At 32.4% G+C, this 14576-nt stretch overlaps 1 protein-coding gene, 1 long non-coding RNA gene and 1 other non-coding gene across 6 annotated transcripts in view; 1 reads left to right on the top strand and 2 right to left on the bottom strand.

Annotated features, from left to right (window-relative positions):
* RALGPS1 (Ral GEF with PH domain and SH3 binding motif 1) overlaps positions 1–14576 on the top strand; it is a 715060-nt gene that overhangs the window by 50696 nt on the left and 649788 nt on the right. The gene's annotated exons all lie outside the window — the stretch shown is intronic.
* The window catches only part of LOC116421742, a 74496-nt gene that overhangs the window by 39333 nt on the left and 20587 nt on the right, over positions 1–14576 (bottom strand). The gene's annotated exons all lie outside the window — the stretch shown is intronic.
* Positions 13266–13368, bottom strand: LOC111718816. The gene has a single exon (XR_002769248.1). It is a non-coding gene; the product is annotated as a U6 spliceosomal RNA (small nuclear RNA).

The following is a 14576-nucleotide window of genomic DNA, read 5'->3' on the forward strand; positions in this document are numbered from 1 at the left end:
GGCAATCAAATTGTGCATACTCTCTGCTCCAGAAATACCACTACTACATCTGTATCACAAAAAGTTTTAAAAAGGGGAAGGAGAAAAGGATCTATTTTTATGGTGGCAAAGAATTGGAAGTTGAGAAGTCTTGGGAAACGATTGCACTTGTCACTGTAAAAATACTGACCACTCCCAAAGAGGTCATAATATTTATAGCAGATCTCTTTGTGATGGCAAGGATTTGGAAACTGGAGGAATCTGTAGTGTTCTGGTTAGTTTTCTGAAGGTCTCTAGACCAGCCTTCATTTCAGTTGAGTAATCACCACAAGAATAGCTTAAAATCCAGATCCTTTATTATCTCCTTTACAATCTTGTCTCCTTGCCTGGGGCTTGGGCTAGCTTTCTTGGAGGCCTTTCAGAGTGTTGGTTTCAGTGGAGAAGGGAAGGAGGAGAGTCACCATGATGGTGTGAGATGGAATGAATGAATCTGACTGAGTGTGTCCCAGCTTATATGCTCTATTATAGTTAAATCCATTCATCATACTGAATATAAGTCAACCATTATGTCACTAGGAAACCATTATTTGTTGTAAGATCAAATCAATTATACTGAACCAGAGAACTATTAATCACCATGCTAAACTAGATAACCATTGTGTTATCAATTCCACTGAGTTAGCACCTTGTAAGAATCTTTGTTTCAAGTACAGAGTTGAGGAATGACTTAACAAATTGTGTTATATGACTATAATGCAGTACTATTGTACTCTAAAAATAATGAACAGGATGTTTTGAGAAAAACCTGGAAAGACATGCATGAATTGATGCAAAGTGAAGTGAACAGAACCAGGAGAATATTGTACACAGTAAAATCAATAATGTGTGATTATCAACTATGAATAACTCAGCTATTCCTAGCAATACAATGATCCCAAACTGTTCCAAAGGATTATGATAAAAAATGCTATCACCTGCAGAGAAAGAACTGATGGAATCTGAATGCAGATCAAAGTATTTTCCACATTGTGTGTGTGTTTTTTGTCTTGTGTTTTCTTTTAAAATATGACTAATATGGAAATATGTTTTGCATCATTGCAAATATATAACCTATATGAAATTGGTTATTATCTCAGGAAGGCAGGATGGAAAGAAGAGAAGAAACTATTTTGGAACTCAAAATTTTTAAAAATGTTAAAATTATTTTCACATATAATTGATAAATAATATATTCTTTTAAAAATAATACTTTTGTTTAAAGTATTAGGTACTAATTGAATGAGAAACCTGTATCTGTCTTAATTATTAATTTTATAACAATGTCATGCCCTGAAATCTTTTTACATCATTCTTACCAATGAACTTGCTTCCATGAGGATGATGAGTAAATATATGTTTGAAAAGGGATTCAAAATTTCTGGAATATAGATGATGGTGTTGACCAGTTTTAGAGTAGGACCAACTAAATTTCATTAATGTCATTGCCATCTTTGTCCTTGAGTGGGTTGTATAGTTTAGTAAAATGATTCTCGATGGTATGCTGACAATTAACTATTGGTCTGTTTCAAATCAGTACTACTAATTGAACTTTCACATGAGCTCTCTGTTTTATTTTATTGTGAAATTTGGTCTTTGTTTGGGAATACTGTAAATTGTGGGTGAAAATACCTTGTGGCAGAGACAGGTTTTCAAAAACAAAATGAATTCTTTCTTTCTCTTTCTGATTTCACTCTCTAAGGAATGAAGCTTCAAATTAGAATAAGTTAATGAATAAATTAATCTTCAGCAGATGTGTACTCATAATTTTCAGGATTTTTTTTACATGCATGACAAACAGTTCAGCAAAATTAACTGACAAAAAGTGTCATTATACACACAAAAAACATTATTTGTAGTATTCCATAGCTATAACTTCTTTACTCTTCAAAGGTGGGAATTAAGGGGTACCTTTTTATATGTTAGAGGGATCAAGCTTGGTATTTTTATTTCAGCCTGTTTCAACTGTTTTGTTGATGTGTTTTCCATTTATATTTCAGTAGTTATTGGGTATATTGTTTTCCTGCTTCTCTGTATTTCTCTGTGCATCAGTTCAAAAATTTATCCAGATTTACAGCACAACAATATTATATTACATTCATATACTATAACTTGTTTAACCATTCTGCAATTCATGGACATATGTTTTATTTCTCCTACTTTGAAAAGTGCTACAATTAATATTTTTTGTGCATATAGAGTATTCCTTTCATGATTAACCTCTTTGAGATATATGACTAATAGCAGAATCTCTGAATCCTTAAAATGAATGAACATTTTAACAATTTTCTTAACAAAATCCAATGCTCTTTTAGGAAGTTGCTGACTAGTAACTGGTAGCCTGTAAAAAAATTAGCTAGCTCTGCAGATATTCTATCTAAGCAATCAACTCAGAGGAGAGTCATTTCTTATATCATAGACAGAGAGAATCTCTAACAGCAAGAAGAGAAACAACTATAAAGGAAGATCCTACTTTTTATTTTTAATTTTTTAACATTAATTTTCTTAATAAAATTCTCAGTTTTAAATATTCTCCCTTCATCTCTTTCTTCTTCTCTAGTTCAGTAGTTTGCTATAGGTTATATGTATGCAATCATGTGAAACATATTTCCATATTGGCCATGTTGTGAAAGAAAAAGCAAAACAAAAGGAAAAAATAAACTATGAAAAAATAAAGTGAAAATAGAATGCTTCAATCTGTATTCATACTTCATTAGTTCTTTCTTTGGATGTGGATAACATTTTCCATCATAAGTCTTTTGGAACTGTCTTGGATCATTGTATTGCTGAGAAAAACTAAGTCTATTGTTGTTGATCATTGCACAATGTTACTGTTACTGTGTACAATGTTCTGAAAGAATCCACTTTTTAAAAGAGAATTTCCTATCTTCTTTTCTCTTGGTCCTCTTTTAGATTCTAGTGGGAAGTGAGATTTCTGTCCCCTGTAGTTGGCATATAGCATTTTACAGTGGGCTAATATGACTATAAGAGATTCTGCAATCGGAGGGACCATGACAAAGATATCAGAAGAAAAGGTTTTGGGGCCTTGTAACTCTGGAAGTGTGAGTTTCCATGATCACATTCCCAAATGTACCTCTATACAAGTGTGACCTATGTGCATATCTAATTTTCCTAGAGATGCTGTGTGTATTTTTGAGAGAGTGTGGCTTATGGGGCTATGTTTTGTTACTACCGTTCATGTAATACATTTTAATAGATTTTTTTTTTTTTAGCAAATTATATAAAGTGGCTGACTATTAAAGGAGAATTCAATAATGGGGACTCATGTTAAAGTTTTAGCAGTACAGTCACACATAATACCTTAGATCTAGATTAGTTATTTTCTAGGGTAACCAACACAAAATATAGAACCAAAATGGTCCAGAGTGAGGTGCACAATATATTGAAACTTAACAATTAAAGGGTATAGTAGAGAGAGCTGAAAGTGAAAAGAAAACGAGTTTGAATCTTGCCTCTGACTCTTGCTATGTGATGATGAGCAAGTCATTTAACTCTCTATGCTTCAGTTTCCTTATTTGTAAAATAAAGGCAGTGTCCTCAATGGTTACTAAAATTTTTACATCTCTATTATTTTCTTTAATGTTGTATTTTGTATCTTATTTTAATGTCTGGATCCTGTGAATGTGCTGCCTACATGGTGATCAATTCTGCCTTATGCTTTGCTTCCACTAGAGCTGCCTGATTGCGGAGCACTGAGATATTTGAGTGCTGAGATAGTTTCTTTTCCTTCAGTGCCTTTATCAAGTTGCCTTGACACTGAGCTGCCTAGCTCATGCTAACACATGCTCTGTGTTACATGAGCGCTGGTCTGGCCATGTTTCCTGGTTATGATTCATGTTTTGGCTTCTGGCTACTCAGGGTTGTCTTCTCTTGAAGTTTTGTTGGCTTTCTTTTCCTGTGTAATTCTAATTCATATTCTTGCACAAATAATCTGGGGAAAACTTGCCTCTTAGCTGGGTCTTGTCAATATGATAAAGATGATGATACTGCCTAAATTAATTTACATATTTGCACCACCCCAATCATACTAACAAAGTAATATTTTGTTACCTTCATAATATAAAATAAAAACAATAAAATTCATCAAGATGAACAAAAGGCCAATGATCTCAAGTGAGATAATTAAAAAGCATGAACAAATGAAAGAGAGCCTAATATTACCAGATCTCAAACAGTAGCATAAACTATCAAAAGTATTTATCAGTTAAAAATAGAAATATTCAAAGAAATAAATCTGGTAAGACTTAGAAACAGTGAAGGATAATGTTCAGTAAACCCATACATTTACACAAATTATTGGGAGAAAGACATTATTTAAGAAGAACTGTTGGGAAAACTAGAGAGGAGTCTGGCAGAAATTAGTTTTTAACTCAGCATATTTTACCATAAATTATAATAATCTCAAAATGGATACATGACCTAAATATAAAAGGTCACATCTGTAGCAAGAATGATTAGATATCAAATTATTGTTTGATAATTCCTCCAAATCCATTGGATGAGAAAGAGGTATATGATATGGAGCTGGAGGTGTCCCAAATCTCATGCTTAAGGAACTGTTCACTGACTTCTTTTTGAGAGCACATAGTGAATATCTGGTCCCAAGTGAAGAAAACTGTCTAGATAATGATTAGCCACTGAGTATTGAGGAGGTTGGAATCTTGTCAGAGAAATCTCCCCATCCTGAGGTCTATAACAGTTAAAGAAATATCTATATCTCCTTTTGGGGTCCTTTTCACATTTTTTTCTCTCATTTTTCTGAAAAGATGGGAGGGAGGATATTTCTTATACCCTCACCCCTGTCTCCCTAGCAGCAATGATGATTTAAAGCGAAAACATTTAGTACTCAGAGGGGAGCTTGAAGTTCTGGTTTCTTGTATATTGAGTTCCTGGCTGCCTTTTGCCTTTCTGTTTACTTTCCTAAGCACCAATAAAAAACTTAGCAATAGTTCAAGATGGACATTTACAATTTTGAGAGTTAGCTTTGGATAAACTGGAATAAAGAGTTCCAGAGTTGAATGTCAGGTACCCAGAGAAAGAATTTCACAAGAATCTTACAAACATTATGGTTGAACTACACACTCTCAGATTGGCTAAAATGACAGGAAAAGATAATGATGAATGTTGGAGGGGATATGGGAAAACTAGGACACTAATACATTGTTGTAATTGTGAACTGATCCAACCATTCTGGGGAGCAATTTGGAACTATACCCAAAGAGCTGTCAAACTGTGCATTCCCATTGATCCAGCAGTGTTTCTACTGGGCTTATATCTCAAAGAGATCATAAAGGAGGAAAAGGGAACTCACATGTGCAAAATTGGTCGTGGCATCCCTTTTTGTAGAAAACTGAGTAAGACCCATCAGTTGGAGAATGATTGAATAAGTTATGGCATATGAATGTTATGGAATATTTTTGTTCTATAAGAAGCAATGAGCAGGATGATTTTAGAGAGGCCTGGAGAGACTTCTATGAACTGATGCTAAGTGAAATGAGCAGAACCAGATCATTGTACATGGCAACATTAGTATTATACAATGATCAATTCTGATGGACGTGGCTACTTTCAGCAATGAGATGATTGAGGCCAGTTCTAATGATCTTGTGATTAAGAGAGCTATCTACACCTAGAGAGAGGACTGTGAGAACTGAATGCAGATTACAAGATAGCGTTTTCACTCTTTTTGTTGTTGCTTGCTTGCATTTTGTTTTTTCTTGTTTTTTCTTTTTGATGTGATTTTTCTTGTGCAGCATGATAATTGTATATATATATATATATATATGTGTGTGTGTGTGTGATTTAACATATATTTTAACATATTTAACATATATGAGATTACTTGGCAAGTAATCTCATATATGTTAAATATGTTTAAATATATGTTATATGGGGGAGATAGTGGGAGAAAGAGGGGGAAATTTGGAACATAAGGTGTTAAAAGGATCATTGTTAAAAAATTAATCATGTATATGTCTTAAAAATAAAAAGTTTTAATAATAAAAAAAGATTAAAATTATGGTTGACAGAATTGCCCTGAATCTGGAGGACTGAAGCCATGAAAAAAAACTGAGGAGATATGAAATTTGCCTACCTATCAATATAACTATTGCTATGAATGTCTCAATGCAGATCTGAGATGAATATGAACTAGCTGTTTATCATCCCCACCAACCATTCAAATATATCCTGTACTTTTTCCATGTGTGCCTTTAGGTGCTTTAGTGTCTTATGAAATTTCTATTGTAGAGGAAATAAAAAAGTGTCTTATACTAGTGTCTCAATTATACATTCAGAATCCATATGGGAGGAGCCCTTTTTAACCAGGTTTTAGAAGATTCCTAAACAAATAACAAATAGTAAAGTACATTGACTCTGGTATCAGAAAACTTATATTCAGAAACCACCTCTGATACTTATTATCTCTATGAGCTTAGGCAAATCACTTCACTGTTTGGGGCCTGTTTCCTTATCTGTAAAATGACTACGTGTTATCTGTTTGGACTAGATGGATTCCCAGGTCTCTTACAGCTTTAAGTTTAAATGGTCCTATGACCCAAATTTTGGTTTAGAGATTTTCCTGAAAAAGTTCACATGGAAACATTAATAAGCCAAGAGAAGTGTCTCCTTTAGGATCAATCTTTTCTAGGGAGCTCTTAGAGGTACATCTTGAGGTCTTGTCAAACTAAAGGATAATATAAAAATAATAATAGCATAATGTAAGGAAAAAACTTTCTCAATTATGATTGGAAATGAGGAGCTTGAGGTCATTGTAAAAAAATAAAAGATAATTTTGGGTTATACAACATTTTAAAAGATAAACACAGTCACTATAGTCACAATGAAAAACCTGTTAAACAAGAGGAAAACACTTCACTCCAATATTTCTGAAAAAGGTCCTATATCTAAGCTATATAAAGAACTATAAATCTTATAAGAACAGATGCCATTCACTAAAATATGTAGCCAAAGGATATAGATAATTTTTAAAAGCTTAAACATATGCAATGATGCGCCAAATCATTAACAAAAAAATGCTAATGAAAACATCTTTGAGGTTTCAGTTTACACTTATCAGATAGATAAAATAATAAAAGATGAGTATGATACATGTTGGAGGGTCTATGGAAAGATAGGGCATATTAATGCCCTTGCTGATGGATATATGATTTGGTCCAACAATTCTGGAAGGTAACTTGGTATTATACTTACTAGTTTAATGAAAAATCACTAAATTGTTTATATCACAGTACCATTACTGGGAATATATTCCCACAGAATTTCAAGGTTGACGAAAATGTCCCATATGCACAAAGTTATAGTTGCACTTTTGTGGTAACAACAACAACAAAACAAACCCAGAAACAAAGGAGAATGTCTTATAGTTGTGGAATGTGGAATGACTGAAACATGTTATGTGATTGTAATAGAACTTTGTTAATGTAATATTTTTAATGTAAGGAATGTAAAATATGAAAGTTTCAGAGAAACTTGGGAAAACTAAATCGGATAGACACTAAACAAACAATTTGCACAGTGATCAAAATGATATAAAGGAAAACACTGAAAGACATCAGAGTTCAAATCAATACAGTGATCAATTGTGGTGCCAAGACACAGTCAGTGAAACATACCTTCTCTTTTCTTTCTTTCTTTCTTTCTTTTTTAAAATTAAAGCTTTTAATATTCAAAACATGCATGGATAAATTTTCAGCATTGACCCTTACAAAATCTTATGTTCCAAATTTCCTCTCCTCCCTTCCTTCCTTAAATGGCAAGTAATTCAATATATGTTAAACATGTTAAAAATATATGTTATATCCAATATATGTATATATATATATATTTATAAAATTATCATGCTGCACAAGAAAAATCAGGTCAAAAAGGAAAAAATGAGAAAGAAAACAAAATGCAAGCAAACAACAACAAAAAGAGTGAAAATTCTATCTTGTGATCCACACTTAGCTCCCACAATCCTCTCTCTGGGTGTAGATGCCTCTCTTCATCACAAGATCAATCTTGTTCCATTGTAAAAAATAAAAGATAATTTTGGGTTATACAACATTTTAAAAGAACTGGCCTCAATCATTTCATTATCAAAGCCACATTCATCAGAATTAATATGTGTATAATCTTGTTATTGCCATGTACAATGATCTCCTGGATCTGCTCATTTCATTAAGCCTCAGTTCATGTAAGTTTCTCCAGTTCTTTCTGAAATCATCCTACTGATCATTTCTTATAGAACAATAATATTCCATAACATTCATATTCCATAACTTACTCAGCCATTTCCCAACTGATGGGCATTCACTCATTTTCCAGTTTCTTGTCACTACAAAAAGAGCTGCTCTCCAGAATGGTTAGATCAGTTCACAACCCTACCAACAATGTATTAGTGTCCTAGTTTTCCCGTATCCCCTCTAACATTCATCATTATCTTTTCCTTTCATCATAACCAATCTGAGAGATGTGTAATATATTTCCTCTTTTCTAACTGAGAGGGGATATGTAATATAGCCACAGAATGAGTAATATGTTGAAGCCCTGGTTTGGGAGAGGGCCATATAGTGCCCAACAAAGAATTGTTCACTTTAATTGAATGTGGCTAGTGCATTGTTTTGCTAATTCCTATACTGTTGTTACATGAATGGAATTGTTGGGTGTTTGTTTGTTTTGGGGGAGGAGAATCATCAATCAAAAAGATCATGTTTAAATCAATTAATATATTTTTTTATTGGTAAAAAATAATGTAGAAGTTAAAGGTTTACTTTCGGGTGCCCTTCCTAAGGGTCTTATTATTTTGTGAATATCTCTATAAAATTGGGCTGACAATCTGGTATCCCTCATTACTAATTCATATCCTTTTTTGGCTATTCATGTACAGATCATTACTAACAATGTGCTATAGCCTGCTTATCATCTTTATTCGTTTGGTTTTTCCTAAAAGGATAACTGAGATATTTTCTGTTGAGAACTTTTCTTGAAGCGATTCATCAATGAGAAGCATCAGATGAATTTCACCATTTTATACAGAATGTCATGACAATACTTTTGGTGTCTATGTCTTTTTATTTATCTCTCATGAAATAATAGTTTTTGGCAAAAATATTCTTTAGCAAATTAATAAGATATAAATCAAATAAACATAAATCATTAGCATTTTTATATGTCACAAACAAAACTCTGAAAGAAGAAATAGTGAGGGATACCTCATTTAAAATAACTCTAGACATTATAAAATACATGAAAGAATACTGACAAAACAAACCCAGGAAGTATGTAAACAAGATTATATTAAAAAAAACTTTTTTATATAAACAAAATCAAATTTAAATAATTGAAGAAATTTTAATTTTTTTATGAATAGGCAGTGTTAATATAATAAAAATGATAATTTTACCTAAACTAACTTATGTGTTCAATTCCATCTCAATTAAATTACCAAAAATTATCTTACTAAATTAGAAAAAAAGCAATAACAAAATTCATTTGGAAGAATAAAAAGTCGAGAATATCAAAGGAAATAATGAAAAAAATGTAAAGGAAAGAAGTTTAACAGTATCAGACCTTAACCTTAAAAGTCTTAAACTGACTTTTTATTTTGTAAGTTATTTAAATTTAAAACTTTTTGTGTTTTAATATTTTTATTTTTCACAGTTACATGTAAAACAATTTTTATTTTTGTTTTTAAAACTTTGAGTTCCAATTCCCTCCCTTCCTGCTCCCTCACTGAGAAGGGACATGTGAAATTATGCAGAACTTTTCCATAAAAATCATGTTGCAAAAGAAAACATAGATCTCCCTCCTAAAAAAAACAAAAAAACCTAAAAAGAAAAGTATGCTTTAGTCTGTATTCAGACAGAATCAGTTATTTTCCTTGGTATGAATAACATTTTTCATCATATGTCCTTCACAATAGCTTGGATCATTGTATTTTTGAAAATAGAAAAGTCATTCACAACTGGTCATCCCACAGTCCCAAAGTATGTTATTACTTTGTATACTTCACTTTTCTTGAGTTCATGGAGAATTTTCCAGGTTTTTCTGAGAGCATCCTGCTCATCATTTCTTATAAAACAATAACATTCTATCAAAATCACATACCATAATTTATTCAGTCATACCCCAATTGATAGGTATCCTCTCAATTTCCAATTCTTTGCCCTGAGAAAAGAGCTGTTATAAATATTTTTGTACATGTAGATCTTTTCCCTTTTTAAAAAACCTCTTTGGGATTCATGTTTAGTAGTGGTATTGTTAAAGCGTATGCATGATTTTATAGTCCTTTGGGTGTATCTTAAAGTATATTATAAGGTAGTAGTTATCAAAATTACCTAGTACTGGTTAAGAAATAGAAAAGTACATCAATGAAGCAGATTAGAGTGGCAAAAAAAAAATAGTAACCTTGTATTTTTCAAATGTAAAAACTTAAGATTTTGTTTTAAGAATTCATTATTTCATAATTATTAATAGGAAAACTAGAAAACAGTACTGCAGAAATTGAGCATAGACCAATATCTTACATTTACCAAGATAATGGGTACATGACCTAGATAGTGAGATATTGCAAGAAAATTTGAGGAATGTGGAACATATTACTTTTCAGACTTGGGAATAAATAAGAGAGAGCAGAGTGAGATATAAAATGGATAATTTTGGTTACATTAAATTAACAAGGTTTTGTATAAATAAAACAAATGTAACCAAGATCAGAAGGTAAACAGAAAATTTGGGGAGAATTTTTATAGAGAGTTTTTCAGGTAAAGATCTCATCTCAAATTTATAAAAAAAAAAAAAACTTTGTCAAAACTATAAGAATATGAGTCATTCTCCAATTGATAAAATGGTCAAAGAATATGAACAGTTTTCTGATGAAGAAATCAAAACAATTTGTAGTTATATAAAATGCTCAAAATCATTATTGAGTATAGAAATGCAAGTTAAAATAACCTTGAGATATCACTTTATATCTATCAGATTAGCTAAAATGATTGAAGGGAAAGAGACAATTGATGGAGGGGATATGGAAAAATTGCGACATTAATTGATACATAGAACTATTAACTGATCTAACCATTTTGGAGAACAATTTGGAATTATGTCACAAGTGTAACACCACTGTTGAGTCTGTTTCCAAAGATGATTAAGGAAAAAGAAAAAGAACCTATTCATTCTAAAATATTTATAAGACTATTCTTTGTGGTAGCAAAGTACTGGGAAATTGTGAAGATGGCCATCAATTGTAGCATACTAAAAAGAATAAGTGAATAAATCATTCTAACTATTATAAATACCCAGAATAACTACAAAGTATCTACTGTCTGTAGAAACAACGGAAAATACTATCTGTATCCAGAGAAATAACTGGTAAATAGAAGTATTGAATTAAATGATTTCACACACACACACACACACACACACACACACACACACACATCTAATGCTAACCATTTCTGGTGGAGACGGCAGAGGAAAAGGTAGGGAAAGAAAGTTACACAATAACTTTATTATATATTTAAAAGGAATACTTAAGTTGCATATAATAGATTTGCAGTTTTATGTGCAATCATCTTTTTTAAAAAACCTACTGTGTTATGGAAATGTTTTATCTCATGAATTAAAAATAAAATAAATAATTAATTTTTTGGGGGGATCTTTTCACCTGGAATAGGGAGACACTGTCCCAAACTTCAGGCTTTTTTGTATCACTGTTTTCAGAACTACTTCTGGGGATATGCAAGTTTTTGGTACTTTCAAGATGGTGTGATACAGGGAGACTGTGTGGTCACTGCTTTCCTGGTCTAGACTTTGGTTTTTACCTAGAATCCTTGATTCCCTACAGCCACAAGCACTAACATTCTCTTTGCCTAGGAACTCTTGACTAGGGCCTCTGATTCTTCATAACAAATCTGTAGTATTCCTTTCTACTCTGGAACTATGACCCAAAATTGCATATAGGTAATAGAGTTGCCCATCAGTGCCAGTTGTACTCAATTCCAGCAAAGGGTCTCTTGTAACCTCTTTATGACTAGTTGTCTTTCTCCTTCACTGTCACTAAACTGAGCAATTCCAAAGTTGCTGCTATTGTAGATACTATTGCTGCTTACATCCTTAGTTTTCACGGGTCAGAAAAATATTTCATTCTGACCATTTTTTGATGCTGCTGCTCCAAAATTTGATTTGAGGTGTTATTTTAAAGTTCTTTGAAAGAGGATTTTGAGAGAATTCAACTGAATTGTCTCTAGTCTACCATTTTGGCTTCTTTCCCTCTCAAAGTTTTTGTTTCTGGGGAAAGATTTTGTGCCTTTTGTTCTAAATTTTATTCTCCTTCCAAGTTCTTCTCCTAAAGCTCTTATTTGCTTTCCAATTCATTTTCCTAGCCTTTTAATTTCACTTATATAATTTTCTTTTTAAAATAATTTCCCCCCTAAATTCCATGTAAAAACAATTTTTAACATTTGTTTATTAAAATTTTGAGTTTCATATTTTCTTCTTCTTTTCCTCCCTTCCCTGAGATGGTAAGCAATTTTATATAGGTTCTACATGTGTGATCATGCAAAATATATTTCCATGTTAGTCATGTTTTGAAAGAAAACACAGATCACAAAAAAAGAAGAAAAAAAATAGTATGCTTCAATCTGCAGTCCAACTCTTTCACTTCTTTTTCTGGAGGTAGATAAAGTTTTTAAGATTTTTGTTTCATTTCTTCTAGGAATTCTAGTTGCCTTTGTGGCCAAGTCAGATTATTTTCTTCTTTTGGATTTCTATCTTGGGAATACTTGGCATCATGATATCTCTTTATTTAGGAAATCTTTTTTGTTAAATCATCCTTCTAGCTTTACTTTCCTAATTCAAACTTTCATTAGAGGTAGACTTTGTGAACTTCTGGAAGGAAAAAAACAGGTCTTGTGTGCTACTGACCTGTATTAGCTGAGACCCTGATTCTATATGTTCTGTGAATTGAGTGCTGTTCTCTTCAAAGATTACAAGAGCACTCCAAACTAGAGATTTGAAAGCTGTCAGTAGATCCTAATTTGTCTTATATAGAAGATGATCTAGTTGCTGTTCTCGATTTTCCAGGATCTGGATCTTAGTTTAGGTCTAGGCAATATACTTATAGACTTCTCCATGGGTGGAGCTCTAGTAGAAAGTTGTTGTTGCCAGCCACTGTCAGTTAGGTGGAAGGCTTTGGAGATTCAGACTGACAGAGTTGGAAGCCTACCAAAAATATGGAATGCTTCATAAATTTGCATGTCATTTTTGTGCCAGGGCCATACTAATCTTGTCTGTATCTTTCCAATTTTGGTATATGTGCTGTCAAAGCAAATATCTTCACACTTTTATTAAGGATACCAGCTTTTCATGTGCAGGGCATTTTCATAAAGATATTATAAAGATAAGAAAATAGGCATGGATTCAGGAATTATTGGTGTCCTTTAGGTTGCTATTTTTTGGATTAGTGGTATCTGTGGTTTTTCCTTTTTGAAAGAAATTCCATTCTTTTGAAATCTTCTTTTTTATATATCTTTATTGCTATGGTTTCTTCTCTTTTTTTAAATCATGCCATATCTTAAAAAAAATTATAAATGTAGCTACAGTTTTCATTGAAAGTCCTCACCACATTCTCTATCATTGCTGCCTCACTCACTCTTTGCCAAGCAGGGATTACTAGCATACCAGAATATAGAGAGGCACATAGGTATATTCAATGCTCTGGTTATCTTTCCATGATGTAGCACAGAGAGAGGCATAGGGACACAATCACTTCAAGAAATTCAAACAACAAAATGTTATCCTTCCTTTTCCAAACTTTCACCTGGTTTTTGCTCTTATTCGGTTACTAACTAAACCTAAATTACCTAAAGGAAAACACATTGGTCAGCTTAATTAAATCTACCAGCAATGGTAACTGCACCAGGATCGTGCTGTGGAAAGATTTGAACTCTTACAGTGATGAGTTCTCATCCCAATTCTCTGGGCTTTATTATTTTGTGTTCTTGGACAAGTCACTTAATTTCTTATTAATAACATGGAAAATGCAGCAGAACTATATGACTTCCAAGTTTTCAAACAGCTTTAAATCTACATCCTTTATTTTTAAACATCCCTAGGAATGCCACCCTGCAGGCATATGGACTGCTCATTATAGCCCTACTCTGTTGCTATCCACTATCCCAGTGCTGAACCAGACAACTACAGTACTCTGATATTCTATAAGTGCTATCCATGGTACTTACTCCATTCTCTTCCAAGAACAATGTTAATAGTTTTCATCTTTAACATTCTATAAATCTATAAAAGTTAAATATATCATGAAATGCAGATTATATTCTTTAATTATACCATGTTTAAGGACTCAGATTTATTTAACCTTTTACAAAAAGTTATTTTCAGAATTCACTAGGTCACAAGTTGTTTTATATCATTTTCTTGTCAATATTCACAATGTCCCTCCATAAAATTCTACTTTGATATCTCTTTATGACATAGACGTGATGCTGAGGTTTTGGGGACCATGCCTTAATTCAGTATTG

This window comes from Sarcophilus harrisii, chromosome 2 (genome assembly GCF_902635505.1).
Source record: "Sarcophilus harrisii chromosome 2, mSarHar1.11, whole genome shotgun sequence".
Lineage (NCBI taxonomy): Eukaryota > Metazoa > Chordata > Mammalia > Dasyuromorphia > Dasyuridae > Sarcophilus > Sarcophilus harrisii.